Source organism: Salmo trutta, chromosome 8 (genome assembly GCF_901001165.1).
Source record: "Salmo trutta chromosome 8, fSalTru1.1, whole genome shotgun sequence".
Classification (NCBI taxonomy): Eukaryota; Metazoa; Chordata; class Actinopteri; order Salmoniformes; family Salmonidae; genus Salmo; species Salmo trutta.
The window spans coordinates 36312162-36337817 of NC_042964.1; the positions used below are offsets into that span (position 1 = coordinate 36312162).

General features: G+C 45.6%; 2 long non-coding RNA genes across 2 annotated transcripts; one reads left to right on the plus strand and one right to left on the minus strand.

Annotated features, from left to right (window-relative positions):
- Positions 1-1855: 1855 nt before the first annotated feature.
- On the minus strand, positions 1856-4286 carry LOC115198796 (uncharacterized). The gene is made up of 2 exons (XR_003879296.1): positions 4066-4286; positions 1856-2928 (listed from the first exon to the last, which is right to left on the minus strand). It is a non-coding gene; the product is annotated as an uncharacterized LOC115198796 (long non-coding RNA).
- Positions 4287-19917: 15631 nt separating this feature from the next.
- On the plus strand, positions 19918-21010 carry LOC115197926 (uncharacterized). The gene is made up of 2 exons (XR_003879113.1): positions 19918-20052; positions 20530-21010. It is a non-coding gene; the product is annotated as an uncharacterized LOC115197926 (long non-coding RNA).
- The last annotated feature ends 4646 nt before the right edge of the window (positions 21011-25656 follow it).

Consider the following 25656-nt stretch of genomic DNA (forward strand, 5'->3'; position numbering starts at 1 on the left):
GTCAGGGTTCCGTAGCCGCAGGCAGAACAGTTGAAACTGGAGCAGCAGCATGGCCAGGTGGACTGGGGACAGCAAGGAGTCATCATGCCAGGTAGTCCTGAGGCATGGTCCTAGGGCTCAGGTCCTCCGAGAGAAAGAAAGAAAGAGAGAAGAGAGAATTAGAGAGAGCATATTTACATTCACACAGGACACCGGATAAGACAAGAGAATACTCCAGATGTAACAGACTGACCCTAGCCCCCCGACACATAAACTACTGCAGCATAAATACTGGAGGCTGAGACAGGAGGGATCAGAAGACACTGTGGCCCCATCCGATGATACCCCCGGACAGGGCCAAACAGGCAGGATATAACCCCACCCACTTTGCCAAAGCACAGCCCCCACACCACTAGAGGGATATCTACAACCACCAACTTACCGTCCGAAGACAAGGCCGAGTATAGCCCACAAAGATCTCCGCCACGGCACAACCCAAGGGGGGGGCGCCAACCCAGACAGGAAGACCACGTCAGTGGCTCAACCTACTCAAGTGACGCACCCCTCCCATGGACGGCATGGAAGAACACCAGTAAGTCAGTGACTCAGCCCCTGTAAAAGGGTTAGAGGCAGAGAATCCCAGTGGGAAGAGGGGAACCGACAAGGCAGAGACAGCAAGGGCGGTTCGTTGCTCCAGCCTTTCCGTTCACCTTCACACTCCTGGGCCAGACTATACTTAATCATAGGACCTACTGAAGAGATAAGTCTTCACTAAAGACTTAAAGGTTGAGACTGAGTCTGCGTCTCTCACATGGGTAGGCAGACCATTCCATAAAAATGGAGCTCTATAGGAGAAAGCCCTACCTCCAGCCGTTTGCTTAGAAATTCTAGGGACAATTAGGAGGCCTGCGTCTTGTGACCGTAGCATACGTGTAGGTATGTACGGCAGGACCAAATCGGAAAGATAGGTAGGAGCAAGCCCATGTAATGCTTTGTAGGTTAGCAGTAAAACCTTGAAATCAGCCCTTGCCTTAACAGGAAGCCAGTGTAGGGAGGCTAGCACTGGAGTAATATGATCAAATTTTTTGGTTCTAGTCAGGATTCTAGCAGCCGTATTTAGCACTAACTGAAGTTTGTTTAGTGCTTTATCCGGGTAGCCGGAAAGTAGAGCATTGCAGTAGTCGAGCCTAGAAGTAACAAAAGCATGGATTAATTTTTCTGCGTCATTTTTGGACAGAAAGTTTCTGATTTTTGCAATGTTACGTAGATGGAAAAAAGCTGTCCTTGAAGCAGTCTTGATATGTTCTTCAAAAGAGAGATCAGGGTCCAGAGTAACGCCGAGGTCCTTCACAGTTTTATTTGAGACGACTGTACAACCATCCAGATTAATTGTCAGATTCAACAGAAGATCTCTTTGTTTCTTGGGACCTAGGACAAGCATCTCTGTTTTGTCCGAGTTTAAAAGTAGAAAATTTGCAGCCATCCACTTCCTTACTACATGATACTACATGATTCCATGTGTTATTTCATAGTTTTGATGTCTTCACTATTATTCTACAATGTAGAAAATAGTAGAAATAAAGAAAAACCCCTGAATGAGTAGGTGTGTCCAAACTTTTGACTGGTACTGTATGTGTAACACTGAAAACCTCTGCCTACTTGTTCCTTTACTGTTGTTATTGCTCAGTTGGCCCTTGTTTTAATAACAAAGCACAAGAATGTTTTTTATGATGTGACATTCTGTGTTTAAATATACTGTAACTGTTAAAATCCTATTGTGGTGCCTCATCATTATGGAAACTGTTGTAGTAGGCTCAAGGGTGTGGGGTTTCCACGCCACCAAGTTCAATAACAAAACAGGCAACAGTAGCACAAATAGAACGCAAATGGGAAGTTTATTAAGGGTTTTGGTACACTGCGGAAGAGGGGGAAATGCACCAATCACCTCACAGTCCACAAGCCGTTCTCGTTGTCCGTTCCGTTTTCCAGGGGTAATCCTTACACTCGGGTCCTTAGCCAATCCAGTCCGGTACAGAAGGTCACAATGGGTAATCACACCGCTATTGCTATTGCTATTGCTATTGCTATTGCTATTGCTATTGCTATTGCTATTGCTATTGCTATTGCTATTGCTATTGCTATTGCTATTGCTATTGCTATTGCTATTGCTATTGCTATTGCTATTGCTATTGCTTCACTCCTCCTCTGCCCCTTTGTGCAGGCTGCTCCCTCCTTTATCCCCAAGCACTCCCTGGTTTAACGAACTACAGCTTCGCCTCGTTGGGGCAGGAAGTCCATATAAGGCTCGGGGGTGGAACCAGCGAACTGCCAGATATCTCCCCTCAATAACCACTCCCCTCACCTCTCCCTGCCGTCTGCCACACTGTGTGTAATAAGGGTTTTCAATGTTGCCACAGTATGTACTGTATATTGTTGTACTCTCTGTGGAAGTGAAAACTGAAAACATTGGGTCAATTGCAACCAACATTGAGCACCGTCTCAACATGAGGTGATCTCTCATTAAACAATCAATATGCGCTAAGATCACCCCAACACTGATCTCAATTACAACCACTATTGGCCACCATATTACCACTCCCTAAAGCTGTGTTTACTTTAAGTCCTGGTTGCTGACAACATTTTGCAAGACTATTTAGCCCTCTGGTGAGTATTATCTTCGGTATAAATTAAACCTTACAATTGAGCAGACTAAGCACAGATTTAACTATTTTAAAAATCTTTCCATACAAATTGTTTGGATTCGGGCTAAACTTTGAACATTGCGATATTAAATACATGATAGATCAGAAGCCTAGAATATAAGGAGTGAAAGAGACTGGGATTTATGTCAGAAGGTAATGGGTCTCTGTAGAAGGACAGATGGCCTTGGAATGTGCTGGGTGGACTGGAGGAGATCACAGGACAGCTATAGGGGAAGCGGATGGACATCTGTGGATTAGAGAAAGGAGGGGTTGAGGTCAGGAGGTCAGGTCAGATCCCCTGAAGGGAGTAATATGGGTTTATTATCCTATTACCCTCTTCCTGTCGAACCGTAAAATGTACGGATTGGAGAGAAGGAGGATTGTCCAAAGTGGGGTATATATACTTGAGATGGTGAGAAAATGTTTTTGTCTGAATTACAGCTGTATCGACTCTTTGGGAAGAATTAACCTTGGTTAAGCTTCTCTAGTGTCCGTGAGTTATTTACTCTGAAAAAATAAGAACCTAACAAATTGAAATGAGGTTTTTCCTCGTTTAACACAGAGAATATCCTGTGGCAGTTTACTCTACACATGTTATGAATGTAAAACGTGTCTTAATAGAGTGTCCACATCTAAAACTGGTAACTTAATCAAGCCAATCATGATTGAGTTTATATAATCTATGTTTTCATTAAACTATAGTCTAATCAAGGTAGGTCAAATTACAAATTTGACATACTAATGTGACATTCTAATGTGGCCCAAACATAGACATCTATAATGTTATCACAACACAAGGCGAGACCCAGATGCAGACACAGGAGGCAGATGGTTTGAGCTCTGGTATTTATTATAATCCAAGGTATAGACAAAAGGCAGGTCGGGGACAGGCAAGCGTTCATAACGGTACCCCTCGAGGTCAGGGGCAGGCAGGCGGGCTCAGAGTCAGGACAGGCAAGGGTCAAAACCAGGAGGACGAGAAAAAGAGAGACTGGGGAAAACAGGAGCTGAGAGAAAAACGCTGGTTGACTTGGCAAACAAGACCAACTGGCATAGACAGACAAAAAACACAGGCATAAATACCCAGGGGATAAGTGGGGAAGATGAGCGACACCTGGAGGGGGGTCGAGACAAGCACAAGGACAGGTGAAACAGATCAGGGTGTGACAGTACCCCCCCCCCCCTCTCTAGGGGTGCCACCTGGCGTCCTACCTGGGTGCATACCTGGTTGACCGGGGTGCTGGCGGTGGAAGTCGGCGATGAGGGCTGGGTCCAGGATGTCTCTAGCGGGGACCCAGCACCTCTCCTCCGGGCCATAACCCTCCCAGTCAACCAGGTGTTGGAAACCCCTGCCCCGCGGTCGAACATGCGGGAGGTGTCTCACCGTGTATGCCGGGTGGCCATCGATGACATGGGGCGGAGGGGTGGGCCTGGAAACAGAAGAAAGGGCTGTGAGACATGAGCTTAATCCTAGACACATGGAACGTAGGGTGAATACGGAGTGTACGGGGTAACGAAAGATGAACAGCAGTGGAACTAAGGACTCTAGAGATGGGGAAAGGGCCAATGAAATGGGGGGAAAGTTTGTGGGACTCCACCCGAAGAGGCAGGTCCCGTGTGGATAGCCATACCCTCTACCCAATGAGATAGCGAGGAGCTGGAGTCTGGCGGCATTCTGCTTGTTGACGATACCTGGAGTTGGTCTTGAGAAGCGCCACCCGGGCTCTTCTCCAGGTACACCGACAGAGACGGACGAACATCTGAGCCGAGGGTATTTGTATTTATTTATTATGGCTCCCCATTAGCTGCCAAAGCAGCAGCTACTCTTCCTGGGTCCGGGAAGAGCGGAGGCTGATACCCCATGGAGCACTCGAAAGGGGAGAGTCCCGTGGCCGAACAGGGAAGAGTGTTCTGGGCATACTCCACCTAGACCAGTTGTCGGCTCAAGGTAGTGGGGTTGGTCGAGACGAGGCATCTTAAGGTTGTTTCCAGGTCTTTGTTTGCTCGCTCCGACTGGCCGTTGGATTGGGGATGGAATCCGGAGGACTGCACCATAAGCTGGGCCGTCTCTTTGGCAGAGAGTAGTTTGGGGAGAGGGATGAAATGAAAAACCATTCCACTATTGTCAGAATGACAGTGTTTCCATCAGATGGAGGGAGCCCACTGACAAAGTCCAGGGAGATATGGGACCAGGAACGATGAGGGACAGGTAGTGGCTGATGGAGGCTGGACAGGGGCTTGCTGCGGAGTCTTATTCTGAGCACAAACGGCGCATGCGGCGATGAAGGCAGAGGCGTCAGGAACCATTGTGGGCCACCAGAAACGTTGTCGGAGGAATGCCAGGGTTCGACGGGAACCTAGATGACAGGTAAGCCTGGAGGAATGAGCCCATTCCAGGACCCGGGACCGGACTGAATTAGGGATGAACAATCGGTTAGCCAAGCCCCCTCCAGGGGCAGGCTTGGAACATTGTGCCTTGCGAACCAAGGTCTCAATACCCCAGCCCACAGAAGCCGCAAGGCATGAGGTAGGGAGGATGGTCTCAGAGTCAGAGGATGTGGCAGCGGGACTGTATAGGCGAGAGAGGGCGTCAGATTTAACATTCTTGGACCCTGGGCGATAGGAAATAGTGAAGTTGGACCTGGTGAATAACAGAGCCCACCGGGCCTGTCTGGAGTTAAGGCGCTTGGCTGTGCGGAGATATTCCAAATTCTTGTGGTCGTCCAAACCAGAAACGGAAGTTCTGCTTCTTCCAGCCAATGTCTCCACTCCTCCAGTGCCATCTTGACCACCAGGAGTTCTCGGTTACCCACGTCGTAGTTTCTTTCTGCAGAGTTGAGACGATGGGACAGGGAGCACAGAGATGGAGATTTTGGTCCTGGGCGGATTGCTGGGACAGGATAGCCCCCACTCCAACGTCAGAAGCATCGACCTCAACCACAAACTGATGGATGGACGAGGATGGGGGCTGTAGTGAACCGATGCTTCAGGTCCACAAAGGATCTGTCAATAGCTGGGGACCATGTGAACGGTACCTTGGGAGAGGTGAGTGCACAGAGAGGGGGCCGCCAGGGTGCTGTAGCCTCGAATGAAACGGTGGTAGAAATTGGCAAACCCCAGGAAACATTGTAGCTCCACCCTGGACCTAGGTTGGGTCCAATCCACTACCGCTTTCACCTTTTCCGGGTCCATCTGGACATGTCCTTCAGCGATGACATAGCCCAGAAAGGAGAGGGTAGAACGATGGAACTTAAGTATATTTCAGGAATTATATTTACTTTTGATACTTATTAACCCCTTTGAGACCCGTTCCAGATGGCCTCAGGCCAGAAGTTCATTGATCAAAGCCGTTAACCCCTCACTACCCCCCTTTATTGCCAACAGAGAGACCAGACTTTTATTCTGTACATGCTTCCTTTTAAAGTCATCATTGGCCTCATAGTGAAATCCCTGAGTGGTTCCCTTCCTCTCCGGCAACTGAGTTAGAAAGGACGCCTGTATCTTTGTTGTAACTGGGTGTATTCATACCCCATCCAAAGTGTAATCAATAACTAAACCATGCTCATATGGATACTCAGTGTCTGCTTTTTACATTTTTTGTGTTCTACCAATAGGTGCCCTTTTTTGCGAGGTGTTGGAAAACCTACCTGGTCTTTGGTTAAATCTGTGCTTTGAAATTCACTGCTCGACTGAGGGACCTTACAGATAATTGTAAACTCAGCAAAAAAGAAACGTCCTCTCACTGTCAACTGCGTTTATTTTCAACAAGCTTAACATGTGTAAATATTTATATGAACATAACAAGATTCAACAACTGAGACATAAACAGAACAAGTTCCACAGACATGTGACTGACAGAAATGGAATAATGTGTCAGTAAACAAAGGGGTGGGTCAAAATCAAAAGTAACAGTCAATATCTGGTGTGGCCACCAGCTGCATTAAGTACTGCAGTGCATCTCCTCCTCGTGGACTGCACCAGATTTGCCAGTTCTTGCTGTGAGATGTTACCCCACTCTTCCACCATGACACCTGCAGGCTCCATTACATTTCTGGGGGGAATGGTCCTAGCCCTCACCCTCCGATCCAAAAGGTATCAGACGTGTTCAATGGGATTGAGATCCGGGCTCTTCGCTGGCCATGGCAGTACACTGACATTCCTGTCTTGCAGGAAATCACGCACAGAATGAGCAGTATGGCTGTTGGCATTGTCATGCTGGAGGGACATGTCAGGATGAGCCTGCAGGAAGGGTACCACATGAGGGAGGAGGATGTCTTCCCTGTAACGCACAGCGTTGAGATTGCCTGCAATGACAACAAGCTCAGTCCGATGATGCTGTGACACACCACCCCAGACCATGATGAACCCTCCACCTCCAAATCGATCCCGCTCCAGAGTACAGGCCTCGGTGTAACGCTCATTCCTTCGACCATAAACGCGAATCCAACCATCACCCCTGGTGAGACACAACCGCGACTCGTCAGCCAAGAGCACTTTTTGCCAGTCTGGTCCAGCGACGGTGGGTTTGTGCCCATAGGCGACATTGTTGCCGATGATGTCTGGTGAGGACCTGCCTTACAACAGGCCTACCAGCCCTCAGTCCAGCCTCTCTCAGCCTATTGCGGACAGTCTGAGCACTGATGGAGGGATTGTGCGTTCCCGGTGAAACTTGGGTAGTTGTTGTTGCCATCCTGTACCTGTCCCGCAACTGTGATGTTCGCATGTATCGATCCTGTGCAGGAGTTGTTACACGTGGTCTGCCACTGCGAGGACTATCAGCGATAAGGTAGTCATTCAAAAATCATATTAAACACTGACTTCTTAAGCACATTTTTACTCCTGATCTTTAGGCTTGCCATAACAAAGTGGTTGTATACTTGAATACCATCTCCTGGTTATCTGCACAGGATGTTTTAACCCCGACCCGGCATAGTTTCCCAGATGCCAGGAAGAAGAGACAATGAGATATTGTTCTAAACTCCTCCAGGCTCTCTCTATCTCGGGTCACACACACACCACATCATGTCAATGGAATGCCAGCTTTAGGTTTTTATCCCCAAGTCATTGTCAGCTCAAACTATCTCTAGCAAAACCCATTTTCCTTGACCATACACCCAGACTTACTCGCTGGAAGCTAGAGTGGATACCATTTCTTTACAGAAGCATAGAATTATACAGAACAGAAATGTCTTCCTATTTTTGTTAACTATTAATATCAAAGAAATCTATCACACCCCTCAGTGCTGTTGATGTTTGTCACATTAGGGACAGGCAGTCATAAGATATGGGCCCTGGTGAGGTGAACCATGGCTTTAGACACTGGTGTGTGTGTGGAGGAAATTACTTAATTACATACTATGCTGTTTTTTTCTTGAATAATTGTCCATTGTTATTTGATAGTATTTTTTACTGATACAAACTTGTCTTGTCTGACTTAGTCATCAATCTGAGCATACAGATTTATGAGCCATTTGGGTGCGACTGCAATATGTGACCTCTGTGTTTACAATCTGCAGGAATTTAGCTATGTTGGAATTGCAGGGAGGAACAGAGAATGGTGGCGATATTAGCTATCTTGATCTGCACAAATGAGCTAAATTACTTTTTACAACTCTGTTCCCCGGCCCTGTTTCTGCACATATGCTAACTGTCACACAGATAAGAGTATGTACTTTCTGTAAAAGGAGAGAGTCAGCTCTGTTCATTGGGCTTTTCAACTCTGAACTATTTGAGTGATTGTTGAATTGCTCCATTTTTGCAAAAATAATCAACAGTCTCTCTCTTCTTTTGGTTAGAATTTCCACCACCAATGTCAGCCAAAGGCAACAGACTCAGAGAGCACCATAATGCCTATACACATCCAGTCAAAACATCACATTATGAAGTGAACACAATGAACACAGCAGTTAGATCAGCTTGATAAATGAAGAAGTGCGTTGACTAGGCCTATTTGTTGAAAAAGGGTGCATACATACGTGCATGTGTGTGTGTGTGTGTCTCCCAGGTGGTGTGTAAGTACCTGGAGGATCCGGTGCTGTTTGAGACGAAGGAGGTGGGGATGGTGAAGTTTGATATCTGCTACATACTGCTGCTGCGCTCAGTTCAGCCTCTACGCCTACAACGTTTTCTGGCTGCGCTTCGCCAACAGGTTAGACACAAACACACACACGCTTCCCATCAACTGCTGCAGAAAGTGGAGCATCCTTGCAACACTTGTTTGTACAAGTTCCAGTCATGCTGGCGTTCACCAAAAAATACTGGTCTATTCTGGGTTTCTTTCTTTTCATAGGAAACCAATAAATCCCATTTTATTTATCACGTGCCGAATACAACTGGTGTCGACTTTACAGGGAACTGCTTGTTTACGAACCTTTCCCAACGATGTGGAGTAAAAAATTAAAATACTAAATGAAATGCTAACTAACACAATATACACACGAATGGAGCTACATACAGGGAGTACCAGTACCAGATCAATGTGGAGCTACATACAGGGAGTACCAGTACCAGATCAATGAGGAGCTACATACAGGGAGTACCAGTACCAGATCAATGTGGAGCTACATACAGGGAGTACCAGTACCAGATCAATGTGGAGCTATATACAGGGAGTACCAGTACCAGATCAATGTGGAGCTATATACAGGGAGTACCAGTACCAGATCAATGTGGAGCTATATACAGGGAGTACCAGTACCAGATCAATGTGGAGCTATATACAGGGAGTACCAGTACCAGATCAATGTGGAGCTACATACAGGGAGTACCAGTACCAGATCAATGTGGAGCTATATACAGGGAGTATCAGTACCAGATCAATGTGGAGCTACATACAGGGAGTACCAGTACCAGATCAATGTGGAGCTACATACAGGGAGTACCAGTACCAGATCAATGTGGAGCTATATACAGGGAGTACCAGTACCAGATCAATGTGGAGCTATATACAGGGAGTACCAGTACCAGATCAATGTGGAGCCATATACAGGGAGTACCAGTACCAGATCAATGTGGAGCTATATACAGGGAGTACCAGTACGAGATCAATGTGGAGCTACATACAGGGAGTACCAGTACCAGATCAATGTGGAGCTACATACAGGGAGTACCAGTACCAGATCAATGTGGAGCTATATACAGGGAGTACCAGTACCAGATCAATGTGGAGCTACATACAGGGAGTACCAGTACCAGATCAATGTGGAGCTACATACAGGGAGTACCAGTACCAGATCAATGTGGAGCTACATACAGGGAGTACCAGTACCAGATCAATGTGGAGCTATATACAGGGAGTACCAGTACCAGATCAATGTGGAGCTACATACAGGGAGTACCAGTACCAGATCAATGTGGAGCTACATACAGGGAGTACCAGATCAATGTGGAGCTATATACAGGGAGTACCAGTACCAGATCAATGTGGAGCTACATACAGGGAGTACCAGTACCAGATCAATGTGGAGCTATATACAGGGAGTACCAGTACCAGATCAATGTGGAGCTATATACAGGGAGTACCAGTACCAGATCAATGTGGAGCTACATACAGGGAGTACCAGTACCAGATCAATGTGGAGCTATATACAGGGAGTACCAGTACCAGATCAATGTGGAGCTATATACAGGGAGTACCAGTACCAGATCAATGTGGAGCTACATACAGGGAGTACCAGTACCAGATCAATGTGGAGCTATATACAGGGAGTATCAGTACCAGATCAATGTGGAGCTACATACAGGGAGTACCAGTACCAGATCAATGTGGAGCTACATACAGGGAGTACCAGTACCAGATCAATGTGGAGCTATATACAGGGAGTACCAGTACCAGATCAATGTGGAGCTATATACAGGGAGTACCAGTACCAGATCAATGTGGAGCCATATACAGGGAGTACCAGTACCAGATCAATGTGGAGCTATATACAGGGAGTACCAGTACCAGATCAATGTGGAGCTACATACAGGGAGTACCAGTACCAGATCAATGTGGAGCTACATACAGGGAGTACCAGTACCAGATCAATGTGGTACCCCTCGAGGTCAGGGGCAGGCAGGCGGGCTCAGAGTCAGGACAGGCAAGGGTCAAAACCAGGAGGACGAGAAAAAGAGAGACTGGGGAAAACAGGAGCTGAGAGAAAAACGCTGGTTGACTTGGCAAACAAGACCAACTGGCATAGACAGACAAAAAACACAGGCATAAATACCCAGGGGATAAGTGGGGAAGATGAGCGACACCAGGAGGGGGGTCGAGACAAGCACAAGGACAGGTGAAACAGATCAGGGTGTGACAGTACCCCCCCCCCCCCTCTAGGGGTGTCACCTGGCGTCCTACCTGGGTGCATACCTGGTTGACCGGGGTGCTGGCGGTGGAAGTCGGCGATGAGGGCTGGGTCCAGGATGTCTCTAGCGGGGACCCAGCACCTCTTCTCCGGGCCATAACCCTCCCAGTCAACCAGGTGTTGGAAACCCCTGCCCCGCGGTCGAACATGCGGGAGGTGTCTCACCGTGTATGCCGGGTGGCCATCGATGACATGGGGCGGAGGGGTGGGCCTGGAAACAGAAGAAAGGGCTGTGAGACATGAGCTTAGGAAGCAGGAGTATAACTATCTTAGCTAGAACATTTGAGAAGTGAAACCAGCTCCCTTGCTAACCACAGTTCCCCCTTTCTATCGACATGCTCCACTCACAAGACTGCGTATAGATCCTCCCTGTTTGTAGCTCTTCTGTTAGAATGGGTGAGGACAGTTAAGAAAATATTTACCAAATAAACTAAAGTAATAAATAGAGTACAAGAAAATAACTTGAATTTCTGCATAAATTGGTCATAAGATTTGATCTGATCGTCATCTAGGTCACAACAATAGACAAACACAGTCTGCTTAAACTAATAACACACAAACAATTATATGTTTAATGTCTTTATTGAACACACCGTGTAAACATTCACAGTGCAGGGTGGGAAAAGTATGTGGACCCTTGGATTTAACAACTGATTGACCCTCCTTTGGCAGCAATAACCTCAACCAAACATTTTCTGTAGTTGCGGATCAGACCTGCACAACGGTCTGGAGGAATTTTGGGCCATTCCTCTTTACAAAATTGTTTCAGTTCAGCAATATTCTTGGATTGTCTGGTGTGAACTGCTCTCTTGAGGTCATGCCACAGCATCTCAATCGGGTTGCGGTCAGGACTCTGACTGGGCCCTCCAGAAGGCGTATTTTCTTCTGTTGAAGCCATTCTGTTGTTGATTTACTTCTGTATTTTTGTTGTCCTGTTGCATCACCCAACTTCTGTTGAGCTTCAATTGGAGGACAGATCCTAACATTCTCCTGCAAAATGTCTTGATAAACTTGGGAATTCATTTTTCCGTCAATGATAGCAAGCAGTCCAGGCCCTGAGGCAGCAAAGCAGCCCCAAACCATGATGCTCCCGCCACCATACTTTACAGTTGGGATGAGGTTTTGATGTTGGTGTGCTGTACCTTTTTCTCCACACATGGTGTTGTGTTTTCATTCCAAATAACTCAACTTTAGTTTCATCTGTCCACAGAATATTTTGCATCCAGGTGCACTTTTGCGAACTTCAGATGTGCAGCAATGTTTTTTTTGGACAGCAGTGGCTTCTTCCACGATGTCCATCCACGAACACCATTCTTGTTTAGTGTTTTACGTGTCGTAGACTCGTCAACAATGATGTTACCATGTTCCAGAGATTTCTGTAAGTCTTTAGCTGACACTCTAGGATTTTTCTTAACCTCAATGAGCATTCTGCGCTGTGCTCTCCAATCTCATCTCATTGATTGGACTCCAGCTTAGCTGACTCCTGACTCCAATTAGCTTTTGGAGAAGTCGTTAGCATAGCGTTCACATACTTTTTCCAACCTACACTTTGAATGTTTATATATATTCAACATAGACAAGAAAACACAATCATTTGTGTGTTATTAGTTTAAGCACACTGTTTGCCTTTTGGTGTGACTTAAATGAAGATCAGATCAAATTTGATGACAAATTTATGCAGAAATCCAGGTAATTCCAAAGGGTTCACATACTTTTCTTGCCACTGTAACACAATAAAATAATAAAAACGAGGCTATATATAAAGGGTACCGGTACTGAGTCAGTGTGCAGGGGTACAGGTTAGTTGAGGTCATTTGTACATGTAGGTAGGGGTGAAGTGTGTTTACATAGATAATAAACAGTGCATATCAGCAGTGTACAAAACAAATGGTGGGGGGGGGGGGGGGTCAATGTAAATAGTCCGGTAGCTATTTGATTAAGCTGTTAAGGAGCCTTTTGGTCTTAGACTTGGCTCTCCGGTACCACTTACCGTGCGGTAGCAGAGAAAACAGTCTTTGACTTGGGTGACTGGAGTCTCTGACAATTTTATGGGCTTTCCTCTGACACCGCCTATTATATAGGTCCTAGATGGCAGGAAGCTAGGCCCCACAGATGTACTGGGCCGTACGCACTACCCTCTGTAGCGCCTTACGGTCAGATCCCGAGCAGTTGCCATACCAGGCAGTGATGCAGCCGGTCAGGATGCTCTCGATGGTGCAGCTGTAGAACTTTTTGAGGATCTGGGGACCATTGCCAAATCTTTTCAGTCTACTGAGGGGGGAAAAGGTTTTGTTGTGTCCTCATCATATCTGTCTTGGTGTGTTTGGACCATGATCGTTTGTTGGTGATGTGGACACCAAGGAACATGAAACTCTCGCCCCGCTCCTCTACAGCCCCGTCGATGTTAATGGGAGCCTGTTCAACCCGCCTTTTCCTGTAGTCCACAATCAGCTCCTTTGTCTTGCTCACATTGAGGGAGAGGTTGTCATCCTGGCACCACACTGCCAGTTCTCTGACCTCCTCCTCTCTATAAACCGTCTCATCGTTGTTGGTGATCAGGCCTACCACTGTTGTGTCGTCAGCAAACTTAATGATGGTGTTGGAGTTGTGTTTATACGCCCCTGGTCTCATCTCTGTTCTACACAGGCCTTTCTTTCTGGACCACTTTGATGACTACCAGAAGTACTTCACTGTCATGAACTATGCAGAGGGGGTCCAGCTCAAACAGGTAATGAAGCCAAAGCAAACCCCTGCATACATCAAAAGCAGACTAAGCTAACCGACTGAAAAGGACAAACACATGCACACACAAAAAAGTAAACAATCACTTGTCAAAGAAAACAAACACAAGGCAACAACACAAAAACACACACTCAGCTACAAGAAACACACATCACCTGAATTAATTCCCTAAATCTGATACTGTGTGCCCCAGGTTCACTACGATGAATTCATACCCATGAGAACCATGAAAAGCAGTATCCTCAATATTCACGGAAAGAGGTTGAGGTAAACGCACGCTTTTAATGCTTCACTTGTCTGTCTGTATGTGTGAGTTCTGCTGGGTGGACACTACACGACTTTCAAAATCCTAACATCACCTCTCACATTAAACGACTGTCTGTCTTGTATTTTCTTTGGTGTTGCCAACGTAGTGGTGCGCACACTAAACGATGTGGCAGAGACGGGGGTCACACACTACAAGAATCTTCACTTGGTCATGAGGATTGTCGATACCACGCTGTCTCGCAAAAACAATGATGTGATTTAACGTGGCTACAACGAGCTGTGGCTCAAAGCAGCCTCATAAACGTTTTCAGTCACACATTCACGGTTGCCATACAGAGTTGAAATGTCTAGCCAACATTTTGAATAACATTGCTTGTGAACATTAGAGCTGTAACGATTTGACACTTTGGCTTTGGTTAAAGGCATATACAAACGCATTCTAGTAGTAGTCATGGCTCTTGCTCAAGAGTCTACACATTCTGGGTGATGTGAAACAACGTCATCACCTCACTGGCTTCTTCTCTGGGGAGCTCTCATTGGCTTGCTGATCACCATTCTTAAAAATTGGCGTTGCCCATCTCACGTTACAGGAGCATTGCAGATTTTGTGCCGATAAAATCAAACGTGTTTGAAAATATCGGGACGTCCGGGACTGCTCAAAGACTAGATCGGTAGCCCTCAGATTGCGTCTTTGACCTGCTCACGTTAAATGAGCGTCGGTGACGGCCGTGCGCCGCGAGTAGGCAGCAACATGGGGATTTTGTCTCCCATCTCAAAACATGTTTAGGACAGATAGATCGTGCGGTGTACACCTGGCTATACTTCGGAAAAGTAATATATGGTAATACATTTAACAAAGTAACACATTATTACTTTGCGCTACTTTCATGAAAAAAATCTAGATCTCACTCGTTTGTTTGACTGTCAGAGAGAACAAGGCGAGATGCTCGTGCGCTACCAAAGATAAGCTACTTACTCAATCAAAATGTATTTGTCACATACTTCGTTGATAACGGATAGACTAACTGTGAAATTCTATCCTACGGGTCCTTTTCCAACAATGCGGAGTTAAAGATAAGATCAAATTAAAATATACAAGCTTGGCACACCTGTATTTGGGGAGTTTCTCCCATTCTTCTCTGCAGATCCTCTCAAGTTCTGTCAGGTTGGATGGGGAGCGTTGCTGCACAGCTAGTTTCAGGTCTCTCCAGAGATGTTCAATCAAGTTCAAATCCGGGCTCTGGCTGGGCCACTCATTTTCACACCCTGATCTGTTTCACCTGTATTTGTGATTGTCTCCACCCCCCTCCAGGTGTCGCCCATATTCCCCATTATCCCCTGTATATTTATACCTTGTGTTCTCTGTTTGTCTGTTGCCAGTTTGTCTTGTTTGTCAAGTCAACCAGCGTTTTTTCGTCTCAGCTCCTGCTTCTCCCCAGTCTCTCTTTTTCTCGCCCTCCTGGTTTTGAACACTCTGCCTGCCCCTGAGCCTGCCTGCCGACCTGTACCTTTGCCCCACCTCTGGATTACCAACCTCTGCCTGACCCGACCCTGAGCCTGCCTGCCGTCCTGTACCTTTCCCCCACTATTCTGGTTATCGACCCCTGCCTGCCTTGACCTGTTGTTTGCCGGCCCTGTTGCCGTAATAAACTTCAAACCTGATACGTCAAGGACTTTGAGTCTTGTCCTGAAGCCACTCCTGCATTGTCTTGGCTGTGTGTTTAGGGTCATTGTCCTCTTGAAAAGTGAACCTGCGCCCCAGTCTGAGGTCCTGATTTCTCTGTATTTTGCTCTGTTCATCTTTGCCTCGATCCTGTCTAGTCTCCCAGTCCCTGCCGCTGAAAAACATCCCCACAGCATGATGCTGCAACCACCATGGTTCACCGTAGGGATGGTGCCAGGTTTCCTCCAGATGTGATGCTTGGCATTCAGGCCAAAGAGTTCAATCTTCGTTTCATCACACCAGAGAATCTTGTTTTTCATGGTCTGAGAGTCCTTTAGGTGCATTTTGGCAAACTCCAAGTGGGCTGTCATGTGCCTTTTACTGAGGAGTGGCTTCCGTCTGGCCACTACCATAAAGGCTTGATTGGTGGAGTGCTGCAGAGATGGTTGTCCTTCTGGAAGGTTCTCCCATCTCCACAGAGGAACTCTAGAGCTCTGTCAGAGTGACCATCGGGTTCTAGGTCACCTCTCTGACCATGGCCCTTCTCCCCCGATTGCTCAGTTTGGCTGGGCGTCTAGCTCTAGGAAGAGTCTTGGTGGTTCCAAACGTCTTCCATTTAAGAATGATGGAGGCCACTGTGTTCTTGGGGACCTTCAATGCTGCAGAAATGTTTTGGTACCCTTCCCCAGATCTGTGCCTCGACACAATCCTGTCTCGGATCATCTACCGACAATTCCTTCAACCTCATGGCTTGGTTTTTGCTCTGACATGCACTTACAAGTGTGGGACCTTATATAGACATTTGTGTGCCTTTCCAAATCATGTCTAATCAATTGAATTTACCACAGGTGGACTCCAATCATGTTATAGAAACATCTCAAGGATGATTAATGGAATCAGAATGCACCTTAGCTCAATTTCAAGTGTCATAGCAAAGGGTCTGAATACTTATGTAAATAAGGACTTTCTGTTTTCTATTTTTAATACATTTGCAAAAATTCTAAAAACATGTTTTTGCTTTGTCATTATGGGGTATTGTTTGTAGATTGCTGAGGAATTTGTTTTATTTTTTATTTTTAAAGTCTAAATACTTTCCTAAGGTAATGTATAGGTAGGGGTAAAGTGACTAGGCATCAGGATAGATAATAGACAGTAGCAGCAGTGTATGTGGTGAGTGTGTGACTATGCAGTACTGCTAACTCAGGTTTGATGATCACTAGTTTCCCCTTTCATCTGTGGCGCTGCTTTCCTGTGCTAGTCTACAAGTGCTGCGCTGTACAGTATATGGGATGCTTAATTAGCCATATTTACTGATAGATTGTACATTTTTGCTTTAGTGTGATTTAAGTTAAAGTGGATTGAGGCTTTAAGCCTTTGGGATGTTTTGATGTGTAAAGTCATAGTACAAGAAGAGAAGGGTTGCTGCATATTAGTGAGCATGTTTGGGGAAGTGTACCCCCTGTGACCGGAGACTCGGAATATGCTATCTGTGTCAAAGGGTGAGTGTAGCTGGTGCATAGGAGTCAGGCGCAGGAGAGCAGAGATAATTGGACAAAGCACTTTACTAGGCAATAGGGGCACAGAACGCAACCGCGTCACAAACAAATGCCCAACGAACAAATGAGGCAGCACAAAGTACAAAACCCAAGTACAAAGTACAGGCTGCCACAACGCACGGGTAATAAAACAAACCTAGCGCAAACCAGCCGGAAGCGTGCCGACCTCAACAATAAACAATTTCACACACAGACTTGGGGAACAGAGGGTTAAATACACAACAAGTAATGAGAAAAATGTAAACCAGGTGTGTGGGAAAACAAGACAAAACAAATGGAAAATGAAAAGTGTATCGGCGATGGCTAGAAGACCGGTGACGTCGACCGCCGAACGCCGCCCGAACAGGGAGCGGGACCGACTTCGGTGGAAGTCGTGACAATCTGATTTATTCACCCAACTGGATGCTTCAGCTGAATAGCATAACGTAAGTCACACAAGCATATTCAATGAGCATACGAAACATTTAAGAACACATGCTCTTTCCATGACAGACTGACCAGGTGAATCCAGCTGAAAGCTATGATCCCTTATTGATGTCACTTGTTAAATCCACTTCAATCAGTGTAGATGAAGGGGAGGAGACTGTTTAACCTCTAGGGGCTAGGGAGCAGTATTTTCACGGCTGGATGAAAAATGTACCCAATTTAAACAGGTTACTACTCTGGCCCAGAAAATAGAATATGCATATTATTAGTAGATTTGGATAGAAAACGCTCTGAAGTTTCTAAAACTGTTTGAATGGTGTCTCTAAGTATAACAGAACTCATATGGCAGGCAAAAACCTGAGAAAAAATCCAAGCAGGAAATGAAAATCTTGTGGCTGTACTATTTTCAAGTCATTGCCAATAAAACACACAGTATCAAAGGATTCATTTTTCACTTCCTATGGCTTCCACTAGATGTCAACAGTCTTTATAAAGTTGTTTGAAGCGTCTATGATGAACAGAGACCGGATGAGAAGGAAGGGAAGTTGATGTCCCTGGGATGTCGTCACTTCATTATTGCGCGTTCATGCGCGTATATAATTTTTTTAAACTTTTCGTCGTGACTTTTCCCTCCCGCGCCCTACATTTTGAGTAGCCTACTGAACACGCTAACAACACGGAACAACATGGAGTTATTTGGACATAAATTATGAACTTCATCGAAAAAAAACAACATTTGTTGTGGACCTGGGATTCCTGGAAGTGCCTTCTGATGAAGATTATTAAAGGGAATATTTCTAATGTTATTTATGATTTTAGATGATTCCAACATGGCGGCTATCTGTATTGCGTAGTGTATTTTTCTGAGCAGAGTGCTCAGATTATTGCAAAGTGTGCTTTCCAAGTAAATGTATTTTGAAATCTGTCAATGCGGTTGCATTCAGGAGATGTTAATCTATAATTCTTTGAATAACAGTTTAATACTTTAACCACCTTTTATAATGAGGGGCGGGGGGGCACACAGTCCGGAACCTCCTGAGACGGCCCACAGTCCGGAACCTCCTGCGACGGCCCACAGTCCAGAACCTCCTGCGACAGCCCACAGTCCGGAACCTCCTGCGACGGCCCACAGTCCGGAACCTCCTGCGACGGCCCACAGTCCGGAACTTCCTGCGGAACCTCGGACTGTGGGCCATCTCAGGAGGTTCCGGACTGTGTGCCGTCTCAGGAGGTTCCGATGGCCCACAGTCCGGCCCACAGTCCGTCGCAGGAGGTTCCGGACTGTGGGCCTCAGAGCAGTGGGCAGCTGGGAGGAGGTGCTCTTATTCTCCGTGGACTTTACAGTGTCCCAGAACTTTTTTGAGTTGGTACTACAGGATGCAAATTTCTGTTTGAAAAATCTAGCCTTAGCTTTCCTAACTGCCTGTGTATATTTGTTCCTAACTTCCCTGAAAAGTTGCATATCAGTTGTTATTGTTTTTGTTCTCTCTCTACTCCCATCTATCTCTGTCCCTCTATCCCTTATCTCCACCTCTCCCTCTCTCATCTTTCTCTGTCTGCCTACTCCCTTTGTTTCTGAGACTAGCCAGTTCAAGGCCAGACCAGCTGTCCTCCTGTTCCCACTGTGTATACATGGTAACTGTGATAGATTGTACTGCCGTTGTAAGGAAAGGAGGGGGAGCAGCGGAGGACCAGCAGCAGCTGCATAAAACTGTAAGATGTGTGTAGGCTTAAGGTTGTTACTCTGTATTTTTTGGTCCCTACATTTACAGACCTAAAACTCATGTATGGCTACTGGTCTTGTTGAGAATAATATGTTTTTTCAAGGTGTGGAAAATGCTGGATAAAAGGATAAAGCATATTTAAAAGGATATTTAAATAATGTTAATAGACTCACACATGCATGTGGGGAGACACTCGTCCCTCGGAAGGTCTGTACCAATCTGCTGAAGAACTGAAGGACAAACCTCTCATTATATACTCATCTTATCTCTATAAGCTCTCCAATTGCTTAGGCCCTGGTCAAAACATCTCCACCCTCTGGGTCAGAGTAAACTATAATTTGAACGTGTTTATCGCTGAATTACAGCTGTCGGCCTTAGCCTCAGAAAGGTCACCTAGGATACCAAATTCTGCTTTTTGATGGTTACTCCTAATGTCAGGAGGGGGAGTAGCGGAGGACCAGCAGCAGCTAGGTAAACTTTTGTGGACATAAAGAATTTACGACCTAACAGGCTAGGAGGGTGAGAGTGCAGTTGGTTAGTTGTCTTCTGTTATTTCAAATGTGGTCCTGTGTGGTTCCGTTGGTAGAGCATGGCGCTTGGAATGCCAAGGGTTATGGGTTCGACATCTGCTGGGGCCACGCGTAAAAGGTATGCACGCCTGACTAAGTCGCTTTGGATAAAAGTGTCTGCTAAATAGCATATGTTGTAATCTCAAATCTGTCATAGATAGATTGGATGGTTTAACAGGTGATTAGTGATATATAACACAGATACTGATCCTAAAGCGATTTAGTTTCACTAATCTGCGAACACCTCAGTGTGTAGGAAAACTGCTATGTATCTTAGTGGGAGTTTCCTGTAGTGATAGTTTCCCCCAGGGGATGGGTACAATGGCACTGTTCAGTTATAAATCAATAGTGATACGTTGCAGAGTCTTACCATTGTATACTAAAGCCCATATACTTAATCAAATTTCTCACACTTAGTTTGTATTTCTTAATTTCTCACAAACCTCATTTTAGTTTGTATTATATAATAAGTTCCATTTAAATGTGATCCATTATTAACCCCTGCTAATAACATCCAGTGTATGATCTAACCCTCTTTGATCTGTTCCTGGATCAGGTGAACGTGTGATGAAGTTTCAGATCCTGGAGGTGAACTTCAGTCCAGACTTCACCCTGGCTTTGTTGGAGAATTTCCAGTACTATGGGGATTTTCCAGTACCTAGACTGTTCTTCCAGAAATAATGAGCAGAATCAACATAGGGTTACTTAATAGACATATGTAAGCAGAATAAAGGCTGAGCCCAGGTGAATGTACAGAGCTGGATCAACATGGAGTTAATCACTAGACATGTAAAAAGAAAACGTAAGCTGAAATGTGTACCTTAGTTAATTAATATAGGCACCACAAGCCATGTATCTGTAGTAAGAAGATATTTTAGTACTAATCAAATAATATTAGACATACACTTATGTTGGGAACCGTGTGATGTGCATGTATTATGTTGGTGTGCGACGGGTTTTGTATCCACTTTTGTTATTTTGTACATTTTGGTTTTTGGAGTTTTATCAGCATTTATTAAACAACTCCATTTTACCAAGTTCGTTCTCCTGCGCCTGACTTCCCTGCCACCAACACGCACCCATTACAGCAGTTGAAAAGGCCCATTTGGAAAATGTGTATTTCCTCTTTCTAGTAGGAATTGATCATGAGTAATGGTCTGGACCAGAGGTGCCAAATACATTTTGCCACGTGGGCCACATTCGTTCTCCACCGAGGTCTGGAGGATCGCACTTAAAATGCATTATATTTCCTCGCCATCAACATTTGAAAATAAATTGTTTTTAAATCACTTTTGGAATGTTCTATGCTCAATGACTGTCTAGATTTTGTTTCGATGACTGTGTGCAAACTGGAAAGAGTGAAGAGACTATAAATGTAGGTTCATTATCATTTATACACAGTTTTGATTTCACTTTAGTCAATTTAAATGTATAATGAGTTTTTCCCTGAATGTTTATTTTTCTTTACATTATTCAAACCTCCCGCGGGACGGACTGAAGGGGCTCGCGGGATGGATCTGGGCCGCAGGCCGTAGATTTGACACGATAGTCTAGACGGATACACACTGATCTCTCACACACACACCCCCACCCAGGGTAAAGTAGGTAGGCCCAGAGTAGGGGTGGTAAGGGGAGTGGGAAGAAGAAAGAGGTTGAGAAGGTGATCTAGAAGGAGAGCAAGAGGAAAGGCAAGTTTTCGACGATTCAGTACAAAACAATGGAAGAGGTCGACCACTGCACTTCCTGCTGGAGAGGACCGCTGATCAGGCAGTCTCTGTCTCACACACACACTTAAGCCCTTCACTCCTACATATCTGTTTCCTGTAACAGGGAGAGAGAGTGAAGTAAAGGCCTTGCACTGTTCTGCTCTGTGGCTTCTCTCTGTCTCGATCCTTCTCCAACTTCCAAGGAACACTGGTTTCATTTGTACATTTTCTGAATGGTATTAAACCTCATGGAAATGTTGAATGAACTGGCAGAGTGTGGTGTATTGCTATTATTTTGTCTGAAGAGCCATTCATATTTATGGGTGATTGATACAGACTGATGGGTTGCAGTGTTGTAAAAAATTAGCTAGAGTAATCGAAAAAACTGTTAAGCGTTCACCCAGGGTTTATTCAGTAATGACCTGCGCAGGGGAGACCTTTTCTGGACTTTCTTAGACACATCCATTTTAGCTTATATAGGCAAGGAACATCTGGTTTAGTTCCGTATTCTCTTTTCTGCAGAGTTCTCTTGGCAAGCTTATCTATTATATATTGCCACATTTCATACTCCCCTTCCTCAAATCCTGATTTGTCTGGTTCTAGTTCAACTTGGATAATAGCTAGCACACAGTACAGTTGTCTAACACAATTGTCATTAAGCTTATTTTATTTTCCTTCTGTGAGCATATGTTACATTGATCAACTCCAGAAATTAATGTATATGTAGATGGAGTAGGACCACACTAGCGTGTCTAGAGACAAATACGTGTATTAGTTTCCCTTAGACTATAGGGGATTTTCCAGTCCATGTGTTATGCATCTTAGAAGTAGTAAGCAGAATCAATATAGACTTAAAAGGAAAAAACATTATGTGTGTCTGGGTCATTATGCCTAAGGGAAGCCATTACCCAATCCAATGAGGACCATTAGACATGCACTCTGAAGCCATTACCCAACCCTATAGGCAGCATTAGACATGCACCTGCATTAGGAGTGTATGTCTGTATTTAAAAAAAAAACATTGCTATGGTTATGCCACCAATATAATCTATGCCCTGAAGTCTGTGCCAATAAGAGGAGGGGAAACCAAGTTAAGATGGGCGTAAACAAGTTATAAGTGTCGTGGAAATATTCACTCAAAAATATTTTTCAGATACCGGGACTTGTGAATTCCAATAGACTTCATTACAAAGTAACAAGCCGAGCTGGCCCATGGACCTACTGACTTTCCAGCCTCGGCACACACCTTTTATACAGTTTTCATCCTTACTTCACTGTTACGGCTGTGTACGGGAGGCGAAGTCAGGTGCAGGAGAGCAGAGTAGATTTAACAGGTGCACTTTTATTCCGGTCAAGAAATAGGCACAAAATGACATCAAAGTGCCCAAAAGAAAACACGGAACATGTACAAAAGTATAGCACGTGAACATCGCACATAACAATAAACAATTACACACAAAGACATGGAGGGGAACAGAGGACTAAATACATGCAGTGTGATTAGATCATGAAAACCAGGTGTGTATGGAAACAAGACAAAACAAATAGAAATATGAAAAATGGAGCGGCGATGGCTAGAAAGCTGGTGACGTCGATCACCGAACACCACCAGAACAAGGAGAGGAGCCGACTTCGGTGGAAGTCGTGACAATACCCCCCTTGACGCGCGGCTCCAGTGGCGCGCCGACACCGGCCCCGGAGTCGACCCGGAGGGCGAGGCGCAGGGCGATCCGGCCGGCACTGTGAAACTCCCGTGGCAGTTCGGGGTCCAGAATATCCGCAACCAGGACCCAGCACCGCTACTCCTCTCCTCCGGACAGTACCCCTCCCACTCCACGAGGTACTGAAGGCCCCCCGCCCGACACCTCGAATCCAGGATGGAGCGAACGGAGTACGCCGGGGCCCCCTCGATATCCAGAGGGGGCGGAGGAACCTCCCGCACCTCAGATTCCTGGAGCGAACCAGCCACCACCGGCCTGAGGAGAGACACATGGAACGAGGGGTTAACCTCTCTGGGCCAGTGGAACGCTTGCGTCCCACCTACTCAACAGCCAGTGTAATCCCGTGGCGCGATATTCAAATACCTTAGAAATGCTATTACTTCAATTTCTCAAACATATCACTAATTTACACCATTTTAAAGACAAGACTCTCGTTAATCTAACCACACTGTCCGATTTCAAAAAGGCTTTACAACGAAAGCAAAACATTAGATTATGTCAGCAGAGTACCCAGCCAGAAATAATCAGACACCCATTTTTCAAACTAGCATATACTGTCACATAAACCCAAACCACAGCTAAATGCAGCACTAACCTTTGATGATCTTCATCAGATGACAATCCTAGGACATTATGTTATACAATACATGCATGTTTTGTTCAATCAAGTTCATATTTATATCAAAAACCAGCTTTTTACATTAGCATGTGACTAGCATGTGACTAGCATTCCCACCGAACACTTCCGGTGAATTTACTAAATTACTCACGATAAACGTTCACAAAAAGCATAACAATCATTTTAAGAATTATAGATACAGAACTCCTTTATGCACTCGCTATGTCCGATTTTAAAATAGCTTTTCGGTGAAAGCACATTTTGCAATATTCTGAGTAGATAGCCCGGTCATCACAGGGCTAGCTATTTTGACACCCACCAAGTGTGGTACTCACCTAACTCCGATTTACTATTAGAAAAGTTTGATTACCTTTGCTGTTCTTTGTCAGAATGCACTCCCAGGACTTCTACTTCAATAACAAATGTTGGTTTGGTTACAAATAATCCATAGTTATATCCAAATAGCGGCGTTTTGTTCGTGCGTTCAAGACACTATCCGAAGGGTAAAGAAGTGTGACGCGCCCGACGCGTTTCGTGACAAAAAAATTCAAAATATTCCATTACCGTACTTTGAAGCATGTCAAACGCTGTTTAAAATCAATTTTTATGCTATTTTTCTCGTAAAAAAGCGATAATATTCAGACTGGGAGTCGTTGTTTTCGTTCAAAGAGAGAGAAAGTAAACATGGTGTCGGCTCGTGCACGCGCCTCCAGTCTCATTGTCCTCAGATCGACCATTATCCAAATGCGCTAATGTTTTTCAGCCATGGCTTGCAAAGCCACCATTCATCGTTCTGGCGCCTTCTGAGAGCCTATGGGAGCGTTAGAAAATGTCACGTTATGCCAGAGATCCCCTGTTTTGGTTAGAGATGATCAAGAAGGCCAATAAATAGTCAGAGAGAGCGCTTCCTGTTTGGAATCTTCTCAGGTTTTGGCCTGCCAAATGAGTTCTGTTATACTCACAGACACCATTCAAACAGTTTTAGAAACTTTAGGGTGTTTTCTATCCAAATCAAACAATTAAATGCATATTCTAGTTACTGGGCAGGAGTAGTAACCAGATTAAATCGGGTACGTTTTTTATCCGGCCGTGCAAATACTGCCCCTTATCCCCAACAGGTTAATCAGAGGGAAGCTGTAATCTGTAACACACCTCGTTCACCCTCCTCAGGACTTTGAATGACCCCACAAACTGCGGACCCAGCTTCCGGCAGGGCAGGCGGAGGGGCAGGTTTCGGGTCGAGAGCCAGACCCGGTCCCCCGGTGCGAACACCATGGTCTCACTGCGGTGACGGTCCGCACTGGTCTTTTGGCAAAGCGCGATATGCTGGAGGTGAACATGGACGGCCTCCCATGTCTCCTCCGCATGCCTGAACCAGTCATCCACCGCAGGAGCCTCGGTCTGACCCTGATGCCATGGTGCCAGACCCGGCTGGTACCCCAATACGCACTGAAAGGGGGACAGGTTAGTGGAGGAGTGGCGAAGCGAGTTCTGCGCCATCTCGGCCCAGGGCACGAATGCCGCCCACTACCCCGGCCGGTCCTGGCAATAGGACTGCAGAAACCTGCCCACATCCTGGTTGACTCTGTCTACCTGCCCGTTACTCTCGGGGTGAAAACCCAAGGTAAGGCTGATCG